The sequence below is a fragment of the Artemia sp. Qi Xiang Cuo genome, chromosome 1 (genome assembly GCF_049724085.1).
Source record: "Artemia sp. Qi Xiang Cuo chromosome 1, ASM4972408v1, whole genome shotgun sequence".
NCBI classification, from domain to species: Eukaryota; Metazoa; Arthropoda; class Branchiopoda; order Anostraca; family Artemiidae; genus Artemia; species Artemia sp. Qi Xiang Cuo.
Window position 1 is genome coordinate 70,293,143 of NC_142794.1, and position 24,230 is coordinate 70,317,372.

Genomic DNA, 24,230 nt, shown 5'->3' on the forward strand with positions numbered 1-24,230 from the left:
TTATTTGAAGAGCTTGAAGGACAATGGACATGACTCGTGGCCAAATCAGGTCAAGAAAATACTGGACAATTGTGGCCTTTTGGAGATGTGGAATGAAGGAAAAGGCCCAATGGGTGAAAGTGTATCAGTTTGGAAGGAAGTCCAGCAAATCCTAAATGACCAAGAAATCCAAGAGTGCAAGCTCATAAGGACCAATCTATGCCTTTGAGGTTTTGCTCCCAAGCTAAAGACTTTTGGGGGGAGGATGTTTATTTTAAAGTTGGGTTGAATAAAGAGGATTTTAAGAATTTTTTGTTGGTAAGAGGGGATAGTTTAGGTTTTGGTGAAAAGGAAATTTTTTGGAAACTTTAGATTAGACTGGTGACTGGCCACTATTTTTGCCCAATGTGTGGATGTGTGAATGAGAACTTATTTCATTTTGTATCCGACAGTAAAGTGCTGTCTGAATTGTGGAATAAATATTTTGGACGAGTGTTTGGAGTGAAGGCTGGTTAATTGAGTGGATGGCTGAGAGGAATGCATGTGCTATTAAACAATTGTGTAAGCTTCTTTGTTTAAGGATCAAACATAGGGAAGCATATTTGAGGGGATAGCTTGTTATGGTTCACAGGATTTGAATTTCATTTTGATCAGTGTTTGTTGGTCAAACATTGAACCTTGGTGAGTTTTTTTTGTCTTTTTACTGTTTTTTTTTCTCTTGCCTTTTTGATTTATATTATTTAAAGTTGTATTTTGTTCCTGAGCTTTATTTGTAGACTGTAGTCTGTGTTGCTATGGCCTGCAGGCTTTTTGCAATAAAACTTGCAATAAATCTTATCTTATGAAGCATAATGGACCCCTGTTTTTTTTTGTTTTTTTTTTCTTATATAAAAACAAGCAAGAATAATTTTTTTTTTTAAATTATCAGGTCAAAATAAAGAGCAGATTTGACACTTAAAACAAGCAACAGTTTTAAAGCTACTTAATAAGTTATAGTTTTTTTCCAAATTATTGGGGGGGGGGCAACTGTCATACTTTGTAGGTTGTGTCTTCAAATAGGACTCTATAGTCTTGACTGGATGAAATTTAGCTTTGCCTGAGCAAATTACAATGGAGTTTCAATAATGTATTGCACAAAATGACTTTTTAAAAATGTATAACAATGGTAGGAAACATAATAATCTGATTCATAGAAATTTTCTGCATATTATAAAGTAGGAACTACATTGTTTTAGTAGGTATTTTTTTTTAAGTTTTGACATATTTCTAGAACTATATCCAGAATTATCAAAGGGAAGGGGCCTATATTGTCATAAAAGCAACCATGGTATTTGGAAAGAGCCTATGACAACAAATTTGAATGGTCTTCAAAATTTTATAGTGTTTCCTTCTGAAGAGTGTAAAAGCAGCACTAATACAAAAATTCATTAACTGCATATAAATAGGGCTATATTTATCCATTACAGGGAAAGGGGGAGAAGGTAAAGTAGAATGAATGTAGATTTAGTGCTGGATAAGCTGTCCATCATCTGGTTTTGGTGGCACTCCAAACACAACAAGATTCAGTTAACATCTCTGTCTGTCTCTACCTTTCACTATCAAGTGCTTCATTTTGCTTTCTAAATGGCTACCAAGATTGCTTTTTAAAGCATGTACCTGCAAGACTACAAGACTATTCAGGAAGTCATGATTGACAGTAGCACTAGACATTTGCTTGAGGGTATATACTTGTGATTCAATGGTTTGAAATTTATGACCCATATCTTCAATCACTTCATGCTTAAACTCACTAAAAGTCATTTTAACAGCATCCTTAATTTTTGCATCAAGATCCAGAATGGCTACTAGGGCTGGTTTAAGTGGTTCAAGGGGTTTGCTAATAGTATCTTGGATATTTGATGTATTTAGTCCTGTTTGTTTGTCATCCTTAGACATAGGACAATGCCAATCAATTCAATATGCCTTCTCATCTGCGTTAGGAGAGCATACTCTACCTCAATCATTCCAAGACAATCTATACAAAGCCATTGTTTATAACCATTGCACTGAATTCTTCATCTAAAGTGCAAACACAAACTGCACACTAACCAGTTCCTATTTTTTTACTTTTGCATGGTCATTTTGGTGGTTTTTTCAAAAGTACAGGATGTATTACTGTAGACATATTGTAGTGCACTGTGGTTTCACTCTATTAACACCAAATTTAAAAAAATCAGGATCACATTGAAAATGTTGTCAAAAATCAATGTTAAAAACCAACAAAGAGAAAAATCTCAATAAAAAAAACAACAAACAAACAAGACTGTGGCCAGTGGAGAGAAAAGAAAAGACAAATGTAAAACAACGTGGATATTTCGCCTGTATCCGAAAATGGCTTATTCAGCACTAAAGAAACACAAGAACAAAAGGAAAAAAAAAGAAAAGAAGAAAAACAAAAAACCCAATAAAACCACCACCAAAAAAAAAAAAAAAACCAAAAAATTGCGAAAAGTAAACAAAAATGGAAAAAATGCTATTATATATTTAATTAATTGTGTACACCAGAGTAACTGAGGAAAAATAAAAAAAACTGTAAATTACTTTAATTATTCTGTTGTGAAATAATCCTTTTGTTAGCTGAAGCAAATTGTTTTGGTCTAGCAGGTAAAATAGTCTCTTGGTGATTATTTAAAATCTTAACTCCCTTATTGACTGTTGATTCACTCTTTAGAAGGTTATCATAAATTGGGTCAATATTTAAATTACCCGTGTCCCTATTTATCAAAAGGTTAGCAAACATATGTTTTTTAAATTCTATGGGTCCCAAAATGCCATTTCCAGCAGCCACGTGGCGAGAGATCTTGGTGTCCTGGTAATTGACAAATTGAAATTTCATATTCATGCACAAGCGACTATTGCGAAGGCTAATCAGACTCTTGGCTTAATCAAAAGAATGTTCACTAGCAGATCTCCAACTGTTATGACCAAGTTATACAAGAGTCTAGTTTGACCAAGGCTAGAGTTTGGAATGTGTATCACATGCCCAATCAATAAGACAGACCAAGCAGCTCTAGAATCAGTCCAGAGGAGGGCAACAAAATGTATTAGAGACCTCTATGAGAATGAACAGAAACTCTAGTAAAACCACCTCACCTATATATTTAATCTGCTTGCTAGTCTATCCCAGTGGGTTTTCGACCTTTTTTGACTGTACCGCCATTTAAGGTACAGTTTTAAAAACAGCTTATCATGTGCCAAAATTTTGAATTACAATAGACAAAATTATACAAATATAATTCTATTTTCTTATAATACAAGAATATACAAACAAACACTTTTCTAAAGCCAGAAAAAAACCTTAAATCAATATTGATATGATTTTTATACGGCAATTAAATTCTTAGTAAATTAATTATCTTGGTGTTTCACTAAGTTTCAGATTATGGCACAAAGCTTTAAATACTTTTCGTGATATTTTATTTTCCAATCCATAACCCATAGCGATAGGTCGCTCTATGCCATGTTTCAATCTGGTATTTTATAGAATTGAAAGAAATTTATCAGCCTTGTAAAACCCGAGAAAGGTACGTTGTCTGGGAACTTCTAAAACATGGGTTGGGTCTGGTAAATTCTGTCCATGACAATTTTCTAAGGGTAGATTTAAGTACCCCCTTTGACTGACTATGTATCAAACAATTAGATACATAGAAATTGTGATTTGATCACACTTCGTAATGGTTTAATGAAAGAAAGTTGAAGATGTCTAAGCCAAATTTTACAAATGACAGATTTCCAGATTTTGCCCAATCTATCTAGGACAAAAAAAAATAGGTGGTTTCCTAATAAGTTGACAGAGGGCATGAGAACCAATTTGAACAAAATTCAAGGTGAAGGTCTCCAAGGTCTCCAAGCGAGGGAGTAGACAGGATTTGAATGGATTGGAGTGAAGTGGCAGCCTGCGCTGCGTGTTCGGCGGCTTGGTGCTGCACTGAATTCTTACTAGTAACACAGGTAATTGATTTGGCGTTGTGTCTTTCAAAGCATGGTTAAACAAAGAACAAGTCTTGTTTTCCAACGAAATCAAAACAAACAAAAATTATCCCGTTTATGAAGGGAACTTTCCTTTTCTCATGCCTTTGCTGTTTACGCTAAATTTGTAGAGTATTAAAAAAAAAATTATTCCTATTCAGTGGCTCATGTGTTTGAGTAATCGTTCTCAAAGGATTGGGACAAAAAGTCAAACTTTAGCATAATGAGTAAAAGGTAGAGGGGAGGGCAGCCCTCTCATATACAGAATAATTTCAATTCGTAAGATAAGATGTTATCGTGAATGTCCGAAATCTGGTTAATGTCGACATTCACAGGTGAATGTCCGAAATTCCTTTTTCTCTGCTTGGATTCAATTAGCTTTGCGAGTCAGCTTTTTCAGTCTTATGCATGCTATGATGGTAAAAGTTAAAGATAGGTTAGATTATTTTAGGTTAGGTTAGTTTATGTTAGATTAGGCTAGTTTAAATTCGGTTATATCAGAAATGCGTAAAAAACTTAAGCCAAGATAACCTAACTCAACCTAACCTAATCTGTCAACATCAAACCTTGCATTAAATTTTAAAAGTTGACTGGCAACGCTGACTCGATCCAAGGAGAAAAAAAAAGTAATTCAGGCATTCGCCGTTGATTGTCGAAATTCGCGAATTTCGAACATGCAAGATAACATTAGATGTATTTCTGAAAAAATGTTGTGACAGGCCCAGCCGGGCCAAATTTGTATTTTCGAGTCAATAAACTCTTCATCACAAAAATACAAAAGAAAATGAAAAAAAATAAGCCAATATAATAAGGCTAGTTAGGAAAGACAAGAAATATTGAAATGCCAAACGAAGGTCTAAAAAAAAGTCAAAAACAGCTAAAAAACTCGTTGTATTAAAAGGAAACAAACTAAATAAAAGCTAAGTACGACATTTAGTCTTGTGAGGACAAAATACGAAACAAATTGAAAGAGAGAGAGAGAGAGAGAGAGAGAGACTGTAAAAAGAATGCTAAAAATATGTGCAATAAAAATTAAGCAGCTGGGAGGTAAAATGAGAGGGGGGGGGGCAGGGCATTTACGCATTTTACCTATCAAATATGCACGGAAAAGTTCTTATTCGAGTGTCGTATCATTTGTTCCAATTGGGAGTTACCAGTTTGAATGCTAAGTCCGAGCTTAATTCATATTAAATAAAAAAAACAAGTGTTTTAAACTGAAATTAAGGAGCGACATTAAAACTTAACACGAACAGAAATTATTCCGTATATGAATGGGGCTGTCCCCTCCTCACCGCCTCTCTCTTTACTATATATTTTTAATCTTTATAAAAAATTTATTTTTTAAAAAAATAAAAACTTTTACTTTCTCAAAAATATTTTTTTTAAAAAAATAAAAAAATTTAGAGTAAAGAGAGAGGCGTTGAGGAGGGGACAGCCCCTTTCATATACGGAATAATTTCTGTTCATTTTAAGTTTTAATGTCGATCCTTACTTTCAGTTTAAAAAACTTGTTTTTTTTATTTAATTTCTGATCGTTTTTTAGTTAATGCAGCTTTTATTTGCATAAAAATTTTACTTTTCTTTTGCTAAATGGATGTCTTTACAAATTAACTTATGTAACTAACTTCTATATTTGTATATTTTTCTTCTGGCAAAAAATACAAAGTTGCAGATTTTTGCAGATATGAGCTTGAAACCTATGTAATAGGGTTTTCTGATACGCTGAATCTGACGGTGGGATTTTCATTAAAATTCTTTCACTTGTAGGGGATGTTTCCCCCCTCTTTAAAAAATCGAGTAAATTTTCTCAGGCTCGTAGCCTTTGATGAGTAATACTAAACTTAATAAAATTTATATATTTAGGATCAGCATTATAAACTCATTCTTTTTATACATTTATTGACATCAAAATTTCGTTTTTAAAAGTTTCGATTACTATTGAGCCGTATCGCTTGTTTTTTTATTGTTTTTTTTTATTACGTGTATGTTATTACTTATATGAAGGGGTTCTCCCCTTAGTCAATACCACGCTCTTTACGTTAAAGTTAAACAAAATTTTGATTCACAAACCCCTGAATCACAAAGGCCGTTTAATTAGAATAGATAGCTCTTTTGAAAGCACTAAAAAAAAACTGTAGCGTAAAGAGCGAGGTATTGACTTGGGGGAGAACCCCCTCACATACGTTATAATTTCTCTTTGTTTTAAGTTCTAATATTCCTTCTTACATTTCAGTTGAAAAAACTTGTTTTTTTTTATTTAACTTCTGATCGTTTCTTAAATAATGCTTGGAAATCCGGCGCCCCCTTCATAGAAATGTCCCTTACCCCAAAGAAACATCCTCCACGAAAATATTCTCCAGAGTAATCCCCTCCTCTAGCCCCCCCCTCCAGAAAAAATCCTTCCTGAAAATGGTTGTATACTTCCCAATAACCAATAAATAATGCTGGCAAGTCCGGCGCCCCCTTCATGGCAATTTCCCTTCCCCCATGAAAACTTCCTTCATGGAAAGATCCTTCCATATAGCCCCCGACCCTCTCCTTCCCACACCTACCAGAAAAAATCTCCTCTGAAAAAGTCTGTATGCTTCCCAATAACCAATACTATACGTTAACATTGAGTAAAGTTCATAACTTTCAGCCCTCCCCCTGGGGACTTTGGGGGATCAAGTCATCCTAAAAGACATTTTTATCATATTTTCGACCATGCTGAACAAAATGGCCATCTCAAAATTTTGATCGGGTGACTTTGGGAAAAAAATGAGCCTGGGAGGGGGCCTAGTTGCCCTCCATTTTTTTTGGTCACTTAAAAAGGGCACTATAACTTTTAATTTACGTTACAATGAGCCCTCCCACTATATTCTAGGACCACTGGGTCTATACTATAACCCATGGGAAAAAAAAACAAAAAAAAAAAACAAATTAACACGAATCCGTGATATTTATTCTGGCAAAAAAGGGAAAATTCCATATTTTCGTAGATAGGTGCTTGAAAACTCTATAGTAGGGTTCTCTTAAACGCTGAATATGACGCTGTGATTTTCCTTAAGGTTCTATAACTTTTAGGGGGTCTTTCCGCCTTTTTTCGAAAATCAGCCAAATTTTCTCAGGTGCGTAGCTTTTGTTAGGTAGCACTAAACTTGATGAAAGTTATATATTTGAAATCAGCATTGAAATCTGATTCTTTTGATATATCTATTGGTATCAAAAACCCGTTTTCTAGAGTTTCGGTTACCATTGAGCCGGGTCGCTCCTTACTTACAGTTCGTTACCACGAAATGTTTGATTTTTCTGCAATGGAAAAACTGCTCAAATTTTTCTGCTATGAAAAAACTTTAGGGTTTTCCTCTGTACCTCAAGATTACGTGTTGATTGCAGTCCCTTGTTTTTCATTTGCAGTTGTTTTTTCAAAATTTAACGTTTTTGCTAGGTAGTACCCGGTAGCCCACTGTGTTACAGGGTTAATTGTATTTAAAGCAGGACAAGAACCTGTTATCTTGTTCTTCATGTCACCCTATAACTGCTTCTATTAATCTTAGCAAAGTGGTTGACTATCTTTTGCTGCATTTTGTAAATTCTAATGTTAATTTTGGGACAACACAGTTTGGGTTTGAGAGGGGTTTCGGTCGTCAGCACGCACAAAGGGTTCTATCTTCATTTCTAGTCCAAGCTTCGAAAAGAGGTGATGGCCTGTATATATGTGATCTTGATTTGTCAAAAGCTTTTGACTCTGTCGTGCACGCTTAAGCTCTTTATTCTCTGGTTTCAAATGTTATAACTTTTTCTATTATTTATCTATTCAAGTATTGCTATCAGGTTTTTTTCTTCGGCTAAAAACGAGTCCTGGTCTTTTTTTAATTTATCTAATTTACGTAATGCAACCCGTGAGACAAGGCGGGGGGGGGGGCTCGGTCCCTCTATTTTTAAACCTGTGTGGATCTAAAATATAAATAATCTTTCCAACTACTTGCTGTTTAAAAATTTCTAATGTCTCATACCTAGCTTGCGCGGATGATATTCTTGGAAGGGGTTTTCTGCTTCTGTTAATTTGACTTTCTCTGATAAGTATAAGTTCCTCTTTTTAATGTCAACTCTTTTTCTAGATAGGGCTAAACGGAAAGCAGGCCGTCCTCATCTGGAGTGGAAGGACGTCATAAAGAAATATTTAAGGAAAATGAAAACTTTCTGGGAGGGTGTAAAAAGGGAGGTTTTGAATAGATTGGGATGGAGTAGGAGCATGCCTAGCTGTGTTGGCCTCAGGTGGCTTGGAGCTGCGGTGAGTTGTTAGTAGTAGTAGTAGTATATATATATATATATATATATATATATATATATATATATATATATATATATATATATATATATATATATATATATATATATATATATATATATAGCTTTTAGGATTTAATGTAGCTTATTACTTTTCTTTGAAAAACTTCTTCTGTGGGAAACGTTTCTTAAAATTAATGAAGAATATAAAAAAAATACTGTTTAGACATATGAGATTTTGATCAAAACTAAAATACGAGGAAACTAAAATAAAGACTTATCAAACTACTTTGCGTTTACAATACTGTTTATTCAACAATTTTAATCTAACTTACAAATGACAACTGAAAATAACTGGTAATAAACACTGAATTTAATCGTTAGCTTAAGACTTCCAGAACAAACGAAAATTATTTTCTCGATTCAAATTCTAACCACTTTAGTAAGAAGTAAATGGATTAGGCCTTGGAACACTCTATGATGGCACAGTGATAGTAGTTAAGGTAAGGTCATCCTTGAAAGGGTTTTTAAAATCTAGTTGAACATTCATCATAACCAGTTTGCTGTTGATAAGACAGTAACAAGTTTGTTATTGAAACCTTTGGATAATACTTTATATCCAATTGCAGAGGGTTTGAACCACTATCTCTCTTGTCTTTTTTTTAATGTAGACTCTTACATTTCAAATGAATTAGGCTCTGAAACACTGCACGATGGCAAAATGATAACAATGGGGTTATATATATATATATATATATATATATATATATATATATATATATATATATATATATATATATATATATATATATATATATATATATATATATATATATATATATATATATATATATATATATATATATATATATATATATATACATATTTCAGTAGTCTTTTTTATGATAGTGTTCTTTTATTTTTGTATTTTGATATTTTGAGAAATGGAAACATTCAGCTCGAAATAAAGGTTTTTTTCTGTAAAGCGCAAATTATGTGTTGGCGTTTGGAAGCCATGGGGGGGGGGGGGTGAGTCAGCCCTACTCATCTTAATATCTTCTCGTTTGGAGTTTGACTTAATTAAATATTGTAATTTCTGTTCGTTTTGGGTTTAATTTGTTTATTGATGGTGGTTTGCGGTAGTTTTATGCTAAAAAATTATATGACTATTTTTTCTCATTTTACTTTTAATTTAGCTCTTTACTTTTCATTGAAAAACTACTTATGTGGGATTTTTTTTAAATTAATTAAGTAAATATACAAGTTTTTTTTCAACTGAAAGCAAGTAGCAATATTAAAACATACAAATAAAAATTATTCCGTAAATGAGGGGTCCAATCAACCGAACCTTGTGCTTTAGGAGTCGTTCTTAAAGAATTGGGACGAATAGTCAAACTTTAGCATAAAAAGCAAGGGATTGAGGAGGTGGTATCTCCCTTCATATATAAAATATCTTCTGTTCGTTTTAATCTATAATGTTGCTCCAGACTTTGAGGGCCAGCGCTGTAAGTTATACCCTAGGGACATATAAGTTTCTTATGAAAGGGGTGGTCGTACAAACTTTGGGGGGGGGGGCTCAGTTGATGGGAAATCTATAGTCTAAGTTCCGTTTTTAAGAATCAAAAGTGACCGGAGGGCAACTAGTCCCCCACGCCCTCTTTTCCCCAAACGCATCTGATCAAGTTTTTGAGATAACCATTTTGTTCAAAATAGTCCAAAGATAAGACAATTGAAAACTCCGGGGTCGACAAAAGCTCCCAGAGCCCAGGGGCATATGTTGTAAGTTATACTACTACTAGTAATAACAACTCACTGAAGCACCAAGCCGCCTGACGCCAACACAGCTACGCACGCTTCTCCTCCATCCCAATTTATTCAAAGCCTCTTTTTTTACACCCACCCACGAAGTTCCCATTTCCTTTAAATCTTTCTTTATGACGTCCTCCCACCCCAGACGAGGACGACCTGCTTTCCGTTTAGCCCTAGACGGTTGGCTGAAAAGAATAATCTTCGGCAATCTGTAATCCTTCACCCGCACAACGTGCCCTAGCCATCTCAACCTTTCTTTCATTATAGTCCTGGAAAGCGGTATTGAACCACACTTTACGTATAGCACATTTGAAATACGGTAAGTCAGCCGAGTGCCCAGAACAATCCTTAAGCAATTTCTCTGGAAAACATCTAGCAAATCTTCATCCGCTTTTCGGAGCGCCCATGCTTCAGAGCCATATTTGACCACTGTCATCACTGTAGCTTTTAATATTCTAACCTTGGTTTGTAGACTTATCTTTCTTTTCTTCCAAACTTTTTTTTAACTGTGAAAAAAAAGCCATGAGCCTTGGCTGTTCTACTCTTAACATCTTCAGTACTCCCACCATCTTTACTAATACTACTCCCAAGGTAAGTGAAGCTGTCCACATGACCAATCTTTGTATTACCTAACGTGACCTTTTCATCTTCACTTATTGCTATCCTTAGTGACTTAGTCTTCTTAACATTAATTTTCAAACCTATTATAGCACCCTGAACTCGCAAAACCTCCAAAACTTCATTCATTTTGCTCAAACTTTCATCTAGGATGCTTAAATCATCAGCACCATCTAAGTCCCGGAGACTTTTTCCTCCCCATTTGATTCCGTGGTCTCCCATTGCCTTTCCTATGCTCCTCAAGACAAAGTCTATCAAAATAATCCATATAAAGAGGGATAGAACAGAACCCTGCTTAACTCCTGATTTAATACAAAACCAGCTGCTAACCTCATTTCCTACCTTAACCGCAGCCGTGTTATTCTCGTACATAGCACTAATCACATTAACGTATTTGTCTGGTATACCATACAAGGATAAAACCTTTATTAAAGATCTTCTATCGACAGAATCGAACGCTTGCTCATAATCTATAAAACTGAGGACCAAAGGTGTTTGACAACTCAGGTACTTTCAATTATTAGCCTAAGAGTGAAAATTCGGCCAACACATCCTCTACCTTTTCTAAAACCGCACTGTTCTTCTCTTAAAACTTTGTCTACGGCATCTCTCAGTCGAAAAAGTATCAGATTACTAAGTAATTTACTACCTACAGAGACCAGACTAATGCCTCGATAATTACCCTACTCACTTTTACCACCTGTCTTATAAAGTGGCTTAATTAAGGTTTTCCTAAAATCGTTTGGTACTTCTCCTTTTTCAAAAATCATATTCATAATCTTCAGTAACTTATTTCTAACCTCAGAGCCACCATATTTAAGAAACTCATTTACCACCCTATCAGCACCTTGAGCCTTATTATTTTTGAATCCTTTTTTTCACTGTCGCTAGTTCCTCTTCACAAAACAAATCTTCCTTCACATCCGAGGTATCACAAACTTTGTCATTTTCCTTTATATCTTTTCCTGCAACTCTATCTCGGTTAAGCAAATTCTCAAAATGTTCGGCCAATCTCTCTTTAGTTTTTTCCTTATCGCTAGTTACAGCGCCCTTCCTATCTTTACGTGGGCCGATTCAGGATTGACTACTCCCTCTCTATTTGTTAACATGCCAGTACAACATTTTACTATTATGCCGCCTAGCTGCACCTTCCAGATCCTCAACAATTTTATCCATGGCCTCCACTTCACACCTCCTTGGTTCATATTATAATGCTTTCTCTGCTTTCTTTACATTCCTTTTGTTTTCATATGATCTATCACTCAGATAATTCTTCTACAAGTCCTTTCTCCTTTCTATTAAACATAAAGCTTTTTCACTAATATTCTTAGCAGCAGTTCTAGCTTTTTCCCTAAGACACTTTCAGCAACTTCATAAATTATTTTTCTAAATTTATTCCAACCATCTACCACATTATCAAATTTTAAACTCTGAAGTTTAGTATTCAACTGTTCCTGTAAAGTTTCTCTCAAATTCTCATCCTGGAGTCTACCAACATCATAACTTCCCGGGAGGTAGTTACCCTTCCGATATTTTAGTTTTAAATTAACCTTTGACACTACTAGATGGTGATTTTTACTTTTAACGTCAATACCCCGGTAAGTTATATCCCGGGGCCATATAATGTTTTTATGGAGCAGTGGTCGCATAAACTTCAGAGAGGACTCATTCGATTGGGTACCGGAAGTTCTAGTTCCCTTTTTAAGATTCAAAAGTGGTTGAAGGACAACAAGCCCTCGTCATGCCCTCTTCTCCCCAATTACATCTGATCAAAAATGGGGGATAGCCATGTTAATCAAAATAGCCCAAAGATCCTGCAATTATGTCTCTGGGATTAACGCAACCCCCCAGAACCCTGGAGCAAGAGGTGTAGGTTAAGTTCCAGGGGCATGCGAAGGTTTTCATGCAAGGAATGGTAGTACAACCTTTGACACTCTCAGAGGGGTTCAAAAACGCTCAAACTTGCTCACTAATGCTCAATCAGTCACTTAATCACTCACACTCACTCACTCCCTCGATTACAGTCACTCACTCATTCACATTGACACTCACATCCGGCTAGAAGAAGTGGTCATATAAACTTTGGAGTGGGTTATTCGATTAGAAATCGGAAGCTCTGAAAAATTCCCAAGACAATTCGAACTCACCTGAAAATTCCATAGCTCCTTGTTTACAGTTTGCTACTACGAACTGTGTGATTTTATGACACCACAATATGATATTGTGACATCAATGTACCTTACACTGACATCTATTTAAGGAGGCAGAGGCTTAAAAGACTTGGAAAAATAAAAATAAAGCTTTTAATATAACCACATACTTTCTACAGTTTTTTAAGATAGGTGACAGTGTAGTATTAGTTTAAGTTAACAATTTATTTTTAGAGGTTCCCTAATAGTACTAGTGATAAAAAAAACTATAATTTCATTTATATAAAAGGTTTTAATCAAACGGAATGATAAAATCAAAACTAAAAAAAAAGTTTGAAACCGATCGAGGAAAATATTTTTTGACAGGGTACTTGTCTTGAATCCGATAAACACGCGAGAAGTGACTGCATCGACTTCCATAGATGCTACATGAAAAACAGGTTTTCTCTGCCTTGTGAGTTATTGCTCACTTCGTGACAAATGTTTAAACTTCAGTTTTTTGGGGTTGAACGGGCAAAGAAAGGTACCTAGGTTAGGTTACGTATTTAATATATGATATGCTTTACCCCCACCTCCCCCCTGATGTGCAAATATATAGTCCAAATTTATTAATAAACTATTATATTTTCATCCCATTTTTTTTTATTTAATAAGCATTTACGAAACTTCACTTCTCGCTTGTTTATCGGATTCTAGACAAGTACCTTTGCTTTTTTATCGGACGCCATTCTCAGGGGCATATATTCCAAGGCCGTATACAGGGAGGGGGGGGATATCCGGTTTGAACCCCCCCCCCCCGAAATTTTTGACCGAGTCGAAAATAAGTCAAAAATTAGTAAAACCCCCCCGAATATGTCAAAAAGTAGTAAAACCTAGGTAAAAATTAGTCAAAACTGAGTCAAAAATTAGTAACCCCCCCCGAAAAAGTCAAAAATTAGTAACCCCCCCCCCCCGAAAAAAAATCTTGGATCCGCTCCTGATATATTCGAACCTATTTCTAACATTAGGCTACCTTCATTCAAGGAATTTCCGTGCATAAGCTATCAGAGATAAAAACTTACTCATCCTATCATTGGGCCACCTAACACCATCCCACTATCCTTTGTGTCTTCTAAGATACGACATTCCCTTTGCCCAGGAAAGAATCACTGATATTCTTTTAGTGAGAGAATAACTGATAATCTCCAGCTAATGGGAAAGTGCGGTATTTTGGTCCATTTTCGGCTTCCGTTTTTGGTGGGTCCATGTAAAGCATTTCTTATTCCCAAGAGACATTGCCCTTTTTCTGGTGTTCATTGGGAACATACCCATCAAAAAGATTTATTCAAAAATTTGTCTTAAAAACCATATAGAATGACCCTATAATTAGTTTTGATATTTCAGATCCCCTGCCTCATCCTAATAAATATGTGGCGTGAATTTTTTCAGTGAGGATAGTTGTTCTCGAATTGTCGTTTAATTTTTGGTAAACAATTGTAAAGTGAGAGTTTTTAGGAGGGAGTAGTAACCCTTCTTCATGTTAAAAAGAAAAAAAATAGATAAAACAGCTTTTTTTAACAAAATATAAGTACAGAGCAATCCTTGCCAACAGAAACCGACAGCATAAAAACGAAGTTCTTTTGCTGCTACTACTGCTAAAAAATCACAGCATCACCGAGCTCCATGTAGCAAACACAGCTGTAAATACTCCTCCTTAGCCAAATAAATTCAAAGCTTCACTCTTTACCCCTTTCAACAAAGTCATAATAATTTCATAGTTTTAAAAAGTCATTAAAGTCAATTTATATTAATTTGGATAATTTCAAACCTTGAATTAACTCTTCTTATGGGAATTTTTATTTTTGTAAATTGCTCTTTAGCTTAATTTGCAGCCCTTCGAGTGTGTTACCTGGAGCGCTTGCCCTCTTTTGCCCCCCCCCCCATAGATCTGGCCATGGGTCCAAGATTATACATCTGTTCTCCAAGTTGACGGTAGTTAGATTGATTTTACCAAGCTTGTTCGTTGTTACCTGACAATTTTTTTAATGAAAGAGGTGAATCTAGCTGATCAATTAAAATACTTGAACACATATTATTTTTCCAAACTTTCGTCCAGAATTTGCACACCTGGTCTTCTCTTTTTTTTTATAATTGCTCAAATTTTGACTATACTAGCTTAAAAGGATTTTCTAAGAGAATCCCTTTTCATCTTCTTCGTGCCTGTCACAATTAAATTCCTCATTTTTCATGACGTCATAACTAAAAATAATATTGTGTTCCTTAGCAATGTGAAAAGGGAGCATGATGTCGCAACTTCAGGATGACGTCATCATCTCAGGTACCACTTAAAACGAAGCGTAAAATCGAAATCACCTCATTTGTGAAAGTAATTTACACAGTTATCTAACAAGAATGAATTTTAAGAAGATAAAAAGAAGTTTCAAAAACATATTCCTGGGCTATAACTCCGTGGAAGAATTAACAAGATTAGCTACCCGTAACGATGAAAGCTACCCAACACATTAAGTGATGGAAGAAGTGGCAAGACTCACTCATGTCAGTGTTAAACTGCACCAAATCATGGAAGTGATACATAAGAGGATATTTGATATTTATCATTTGCATCATATTCGTAAAGCAATAATATTACTTGATTACTTACTGACATTTGGTAACGAAAAAGTTTACGAATTAAGCTATGAATGGTATGGCTTTTTAGCATGTCTGATGCATTTTTGTGAACATGGAATTTGCGACTCAATTCAGAAATTGTTGAATAAATTAGCAAAATGGAGAACAAACACATCAAAGAAGGCCATGTTGAAGATAACGCGATCCAGCTACAAAGCAGTCCAGCTAATCCTGCAAATGTGAAGTCCATCGCATCAAGAGACAAAATCGAAACATGGTCAGCTTCAAGGTCGTCATTCAGACGTTAGGAACTTTTGTGGATGACTTTACTAATGCGGTTAGAATTTGAATCGAGAAAATAATTTTCGTTTGTTTTGGAAGTCTTATGCTAACGATTAAATTCAGTGTTTATTATAAATTATTTTCGGTTGTCATTTGTAAGTTAGATTGAAATTGTTGAATAAACAGTATTGCAAACGCAAAGCAGTTTGATAAGTCTTTATTTTAGTTTCATCGTATTTTAGTTTTGATCATAATCTCATCTGTCTAAAGAGTATTTTTGTTTATTTCTTAAAGCTAAGGTATCTCTGCAGCCTTTAATAAAAATGTTAATTAGGGTGCAACATCCGCAGTCCTTTTCGGGCATACGTACGAATGTACACCCCATTTTTGAATACGGTTGTCCCTTATTGGGCCTGTCAGTATCTATTATCGCCAATTTAATGCAGGAACTTTAATCTGTTCAGAATCAGGCGACCGTAATCACCCTGAGTAATAGAGGCATTTATTACCATGATGCCCTCCTAACCCTCCAACTCAGTAACTCTGACTTGGTGACCTTATCCTGAGGTTCGGCAAAATGCCATTGTTTAACCCAGCTTATCGTAAAATTTGAACCCCAGAAGCCAAGACAACTAGTCTTAGGAGACAGAAGCTGAAAATTATCTATGAGAGTGCTCTAAGAAATCGCTAACTGACATCTTTCGTGCCATTTTCTGCATCACTATAAAATAGTTTATAATAAAATTAGCTATTGATTTACGATTTTTTATGCAAATAAACTTTTTTTTTCTCTCTCTACATTTGTAACCTTTAAAAATGATTAAGATCTACCTTTAACTTAACCAGGATCCAAGTCAAGATAACTATATTATATTAACTATAGTATATTTGGATCCTGGTATAACTATATTATATTACTATATTATATTAACTATATTAACAATGATATAAAATTTTGGTAATTTTTCATGTAGATTCCCCGAGGTTCATAACTATATTTAAGGGGAACTACTACTACTACTACTAACAACTCATCGCAGCACCAAGCCGCCTGAGGCCAACACAGCTACGCACGCTCCTCCTCCACCCCAATCTATTCAAAGCCTCCCTTTTTACACCCGCCCACGAAGTTCCCATTTCCTTTAAATCTTTCTTTATGACGTCCTCCCAACCCAGACGGGGACGACCTGCTTTCTGTTTAGCCCTAGATGGTTGGCCGAAAAGAACAATCTTCGGCAATCTGTCATCCTTCATCCGAACAACATGCCCTAACCACCACAACCTTTCTTTCATTATAGACCTAGAAAGCGGTATTGAACCACATTTTTCGTATAGCCTATTGTTTGAAATACGGTCAGTCAGCCGGGTACCCAGAACAATCCTTAAGCAATTTCTCTGGAAAACATCTAGCAAATCTTCATCCGCTTTTCGGAGCGTCCATGCTTCAGAGCCATATTTGACCACTGTCATCACTGTAGCTTCTAAGATTCTAATCTTGGTTTGCAGACCTATCTTCCTATTCTTCCAGACTTTTTTTAACTGTGAAAAAACACCCTGAGCCTTGGCTATTCTATTTTTAACATCTTCACTGCTCCCACCATCTTTACTAATAATACTACCAAGATAAGTGAAACTGCCCACCTGATCAATATTTTCATTACCCAACGTCACCTTTTCATCTTCACTTATTCCTAGCCTTAGTGACTTGGTCTTCCTAACATTAATTTTCAAACCAATACTAGCACCCTGAACTCGCAAAACCTCTCAAACTTCATTCATTTTGCTCACACTTTCATCTAGGATGCTTAAATCATCAGCATAATCCAAGTCCAGGAGACTTTTTCCTCCCCATTTGATTCCGTGGTCTCCCATTGCCTTTCCTGTGCTCCTTAAAACAAAGTCCATCAAAATCATCCATATAAAGGGGGATAGAACACAACCCTGCTTAACTCCTGATTTAATACAAAACCAGCTGCTAACCTCATTTCCTACCTTAACCGCAGCAGTGTTATTCTCGTACATAGCACTAATCACTTTAATGTATTTGTCTGGTATACCATACAAGGATAAAACCTTTACTAAAGCTCCTCTATCAACAGAATCGAACGCTTGCTCATAATCTATAAAACTGAGGACCAAAGGTGTTTGAAAACTTAGACAATTCTCAATTATTAACCTAAGAGTGAAAATTTGGTCAACACATCCTCTACCTTTTCTAAAACCGCACTGCTCTTCTCTTAAAACTTTGTCTACGGCATCTCTAAGTCTAAAAAGTATCATATTACTAAGCAATTTGCTACCCAGACTAATGCCTCGATAATTACCACACTCACTTTTATCACCTTTCTTATAAAGTGGCTTAATTAAGGTTTTCCTAAAATCATTAGGTACTTCCCCTTTTTCAAACATCATATTCATAATCTCCAATAACTTATTTCTAACCTCAGAGCCACCATATTTAAGAAACTCATTTACTACCCTATCAGCACCTGGAGCCTTATTATTCTTTAATCCTTTTAGTACTGTTTCTAATTCCTCCTCACAAAACAAATCTTCCTTCACATCCAAGGTATCACAAACCTTTTCATTTTCCTCTATATTTTTTCCTGCAACTCTATCTCGGTTAAGTAAATTCTCAAAATGTTCGGCCCATCTCGCTTTAGCTTTTGTCTTATCGCTAATTGCCACCCCATTCCTATCTTTAACTGGGACAAGTCCGGATTGACTACTACCTCTCAATTTGTTAACGTGCCAGTACAATATTTTACTATTATGTCGTCTAGCTGCATCTTCTAAATCCTCGGCAGTTTTATCCATGGCCTCCACTTCACACCTCCTTAGTTCATATTTCATTGCTTTCTCCACTTTCTTTACATTTCTTTTGTTTTCATGTGATCTATCACTCAGATAATTCTTGTACAAGTCATTTCTCCTTTCTATTAAACTTAAAGCTTTTTCACTAATATTCTTAGCAGCAGTTCTCGCTTTCTTCCCTAATACACCTTCAGCAACTTCACAAATTATTTTTCTAAAATTATTCCAACCCTCTTCCACATTATCAAATTTTAAACTCTCAAGTTTAGTATTCAACTGTTCCTGGAAAGTTTCTCTCAAATTCTCATCCTGGAGTCTACTAACATCATAACTTCTCGGGAGGTAATTACCCTTCCGATATTTCAGCTTGAAATTAATCCTTGACACTACTAGATGGTGATCTTTACTTTTAACATCAATAACAGCACTCCTGTATACCCTAGTATCTTGTATTGATCCAACCAGTCTTCGATTTACTATAACACAATCAATAAGGTTTGCTGTCTTACCATCATGTGAATACCATGTTAACTTATGAGCCATTTTATGACCAAACACCGTATTGGTTACAACTAGATTGTTATTCCTACAAAATTGCAAAAGTCTGTATCCATTACTGTTTTCTTTTCCTACACCAAATTTAACTATGCTGGGATACCATCTATCCTTATTTCTACCAACCTGGGCGTTAAAATCTCCCAGCAATAACATCATATTTCTACCTGGGACCTTGTCTATTTGCTCCTGTAACTGTAAGTAGAATTCATCTGAGTCACTAGTATCTCCATCAGTCGGTTCTACAGGGGAGTATACTACTATAACTGATACCTTGAACTTACTAGTCATAAAATGAGCAATTAGTATTCTATTATTAATACCTTCCCAGCCTAAACAAGACTTAGCAGCTTCCTTATTCATCATGAGCCCTACTCCCTGTCTATGTAACCCATCCTTCCTGCCTGAGTAAACAAATTCTATATCACCTAATTTCACACTTCCTACCTCTGGGATATGAGTTTCTGAAACTCCTAATAAATCCAGTTCAAATCGTCTGAATTTGTCAGTCAAAATGTCGATACGATAGTCATTTTTTAATGTCGTAACATTCCAAGTTCCAATTTTCATGTTCTTTAAATCATTGAAATTATTTTCGCCTCAGGAAAAGCAATGATCCTGGGTACCAGTGCAGGACGGGGATCACATATCTTCTCAAGTCTACACCGAAGTGCTTAAGCCGGCTTAGAACCGGACAGCAAGAAGCCCCTGGGACCTCCATGAATGGAGGCTTTGTGCAATCCTGGGCCCATCTTGGTCACAACATGGTTTTCAGCGCTTGGCGATGCTCTTCTATCAACAAGATTCGAAATCCTTCACAGACAATCTCAAGCCTATTACCTCCGACTCATTATATATTCATGCCTACAAATTTTATGCTACTACGGGGAGGCAACCCGTAATAGATAAATCAACTAGGAAGAGGTTTTTCAGCCCAAAGACGCCCATCAAAACCTACCAATCCCAGAAGAATTGTCCATTAGTCAGAATCCCGTGCGAATGCTGTGTTGTTAACTAGGCTATAATTTACTCGAGGGGTGCCACTCCTCAAGTGGGAATAGAGTTGACCGCAAGGCCTCCGGCCTTGAAAGTACCATGAAAGGGTTAAAGGAACCGTTGGCAGAGGTTTTTTTCAATAGACATTTATCTTCAGCTCTGCAGCAGTTGTCCTTCTTGCGAGGATCCTCCAGCAATGGTGTTTTTCATCACCATTTCATTTAACCCATTTCTGGGAGAAGGTTTGCAACTCAAGGAACTTGTGGATCAACCCGTGGGCCCGTTTGAGTGTACATTTGAGTGGCCTTCTTCCTCCTCCGCCTGTATTTATGACCCCGGGCAAGGGTGCCCCAGATTTAAGGGGAAACTAGTGTCAAATTCTTATACAGGAGAACCTTCAAGTTTAAAGTCTTTAGGGATATCGTCAGAATAGTTTTGAAGGTTTAAGATAAGAGAAATTCTTTATGAAAATGCAGTATGTCATTGACTTCTATATTTTTCAATTCTAGTATGTAGTCATAGCCGTTCCTGGGGGGGGGGGGGTGAACGGGTCATCGGTCCCGGAAACCATAGCGCAGGAGGGGCGTGGGTGGGGGATTGACCACTGATCAAATTTCTAACTTTTATTTCGATTTTTTTCCTTATATTGTAGTCGGTAGGGGGCTGTAGTAAATTTTTCCCCGGGCACTACCAACCCTAAGAACAGTTCTGTATGTGGTAGCTACATTTATGATGGTTTTCGTTCGACCACCACCCACAAATCTCAAAATTGTTTCTCGACACCACATTTGCTAAGTAACGCCATAATTCCCTCAGAGTTTCATAATATATGTTACATTGATTCTCTTAAATGTCAGTGATTGAAGAAAAATCAGGAAGAAAAATCAGGATCCTCACGCTTTCTCAAGAATTCATTTTCTGTTAAAAGATCAAAAATCTTAATAGATTAATTACCCGGAAAAAGACACCAAAAACAGCCCTTGTGGTAACAAATTTTGGAGTTCAATCGTTTTCTATATTTAGTATTGGTCCCTGCTGCCAAATGGCGACAAGAAGCATACCCTGCTAATTTTCTCGTGTTCAATTTGCTTAAAAGCGATAGTGTTGCGTTAGATAATCCAATAATGTAAGTATACCTATTTAAAGACAAAATAAACACTTGTGTATGCATAGAAAACAGGCTTTATTCTTCAAATCGTTTAAACCAGCAGATAATCAAAGCAAAATATATACAAAACGAAGTAAAATCGTACCTTGACCAAGGCTACCTAATTTGTTGCTTTCAGAGTTTGGCTACTGTTACCCTTTTTTGTTTTTAGTTCGAAGGATTGGGACTCGTCCAAGGTTCGTCGAGAAATTGCTACGCTTAGCAGGCTGAATCACGTAAACATAATTCAGTACAAAAACTCATGGGTCCAGACATGTCCTTTAAAACCTAAAACGGTCTTGGGCGTCGAATATGTAAATATTCCTATGTGTGGTAACAAAAGTGAAAGGGAATTTCCTCATTATTGTAATCCCAGGTCCCAAGATAACATAAAACTTTATTTGTGCATTGGGATGGAATACTGTAAAGAAACCCTTAGACATTGGCTGTTGAGACGAGATGCAAGTGAAGAAATAGATTGGAATGACAATATGTCGATTTTTCAGCAAATTGTGGCAGGAGTTGTGTTCTTTCACGGATTAGATATAATACATCGATATTTAAAGCCTGAAAACATCTTCATGAATTCCTCGTGCCAAGTTCGGATCGGAGATTTTGGTTTGGCCCATTTTCTACCAGTAGGCGCTGCCCATTCTGCTTCTTCAACTTACTCTTCACCAGAACTTTTGAACCTTTCTCGTGGAATTGGGACTTATGGCTACAGTCTACGACGTTCGTTTTCTGTAGAAAACTTGCGAAACATTCCTGCCAGAATGAATCCAAGGCTGTAAACGTCACACTGAAAATAAGAAGTAATTAACCTTTGCTTAAAAGGATAAGTAATGACAACTTTCAAAATTGATCGCTATTAGACCTCGCTAAACCAAAACTTGTGGGATACAAATTTGAAGTTTGAATTCTAAAGCCTAATACTAACAAAAAATTGACAATTACGAATGACGCAGCTTCACTTAAATAAAGTTAACTCGGGACTTCTTAGAAATTGAAAGTAGGCTGGACAGAAAAGAAATTGATCGCTATTAGACCTCGCTAAACCAAAACTTGTGGGATACTAATTTGAAGTTTGAATTCTAAAGCCTAATACTAACAAAAAATTGACAATTACGAATGACGCAGCTTCACTTAAATAAAGTTAACTCGGGACTTCTTAGAAATTGAAAGTAGGCTGGACAGAAAAGAAACCGGTAATGGTTTTGCACATATGATGATTTTACGGTTGATAATTACAGTGATTTGAGCATTTATAGCACTCAAAATGCACTACTATTACTACTAACAACTCACTATAACACCAAGCCATCTGAGGCCAACACAGCTATGCACGGTCTTACACCATCCCAATCTTTTCAAAGCGTCTCTCTTTACACCATCCCAAAGAGTTCCCATTTTCGTTATATCTTTCCTTACAACATCCTCCCAACTTTCCGTACGACAAGGATAATTTATGCTAATGTGTCATACTTTATCTGCAGAGCGTGTTCTAGCCATCTCAAGCCTTTTCTCACTATAGCGAGATTGAAAGTTGGATTAAAGCACATTGCTTCCAGTTTCCCCGCCTTAAATCATATTCAGTGTATCAGAGAACCCTACTATGGAGATTTCAAACTCCTATCTCCAAAAATGTGGAATTTTGTATTTTTGCCAAAAGAAAGATCATGGATGCATGTTTATTTGCAGTTTTTTTTTTCAGAGGTGATCGTATCGACCCAGTGGTCGTAGAATATCACCGTTAAATTTCAATTAAGTAAACTTGAAAATTTCAAGAGAGATGATAAATGTCTTTCCTCAACTTAGTACTTTGAATAGTGGCATCAAAGCAAATCGGCAACATTGTGAAACATAACCTACACTTTGACACTACAATAGAGGATTTTTTTAACACAATGTAAATCCCCAAAAAATTCAAATTATACAGGGAGTATACGATATTATAGGAGCAATCTTTAAAATTTCTGATTTAAGAGAGGTGAGGGTTACAAGAAAATAGGCGTTGAAGATTTATTTATAAATATTGGAAAAAAAGAAATTATATAAAGATATTCAGTCCATCGAAATGAAAATGTTAACTCTCCAATAAATTCCAAAAAAAATCTTTAGTTATGGAGTAAACTCTAAGTTCAAGCAGTTCAAAATTAAATTCAAAGCAACTGATTTTATTGCACCAAGCAGATTTATTACTGACAAAAAGCCCACGGAGTTGATATCTAGTATCTGTTAGCAAGGGGTCGCGCTTGGGTTAGGCTTTTTAATTAATGACAGAAGTAGTGATCAGTTTCCACGAGGCCCATAGCCACTACTCTTTTCTTCCTTTAATGATTTAAGATGACGAAGAAGGTTTAACGGCGACCCCCTGAGGGCAAGGTGAAGGTGTATGTTACTAGGGGAGAAGCATTAATGACCCCCCCTCCCACCAAATCTGGATTTCTTTGGCTGTTGCATAATAGGGAATGTTTACTAAGAGATGCAGGTGCATGTTACATAATAGGAAATGTTTTCTAAATGAAAAAGGTGTTAATTAGTTAATTGGGGTTACAGGAGTTTAAAACACCTAAGATGGTCAGGGAAAACCCTTTCAGTTCCGCTAGTCAAGATGCAAACGTTGTATAATACAATTTTTTCTTAAAAAATCTACGAAGACCAGAAAAAACTTAAGGGGTTCAAGTAAGGGCATGCTCCCAATTCTTCATCACCCAATATTTTCATGCCTTACAGCCATTCTATTGTCTCTATTGTCTCCAGGTGACATAAAAACGGGTACTAGAATGGCATTCCCATCAGTATTGTATTCGATTCTGAACATACGACAAGGATTTAAAAAAAATGGATATGTCTCAAAGATACCAGCAGGTACGCCTCATAATCTACATACCCTCCCTCCCCCCCCAAAAAAAATATAAATACCCAAATTTAATCTACTGTAATTCTATATATTGGAATAACAACTAAAAAACCCCTCCCCCAGCTATTGCATG

The 24,230-nt window shown here is 35.9% G+C and overlaps 1 protein-coding gene across 2 annotated transcripts in view; it reads right to left on the reverse strand.

Annotated features, from left to right (window-relative positions):
* Positions 1–24,230, reverse strand: part of LOC148956670 (caspase-7-like) — a 48,854-nt gene that overhangs the window by 18,113 nt on the left and 6,511 nt on the right. Inside the window, exon 1 of one of the 2 annotated variants that reach the window (XM_089086630.1) lies at positions 4,251–4,345. The exons of the other annotated variant lie outside the window; for it this stretch is intronic. The gene's annotated coding sequence lies outside the window, so the exon portion shown is untranslated. Of the gene's footprint in view, positions 1–4,250; positions 4,346–24,230 lie in introns of those variants that run through there. 2 annotated transcript variants of the gene reach the window in all.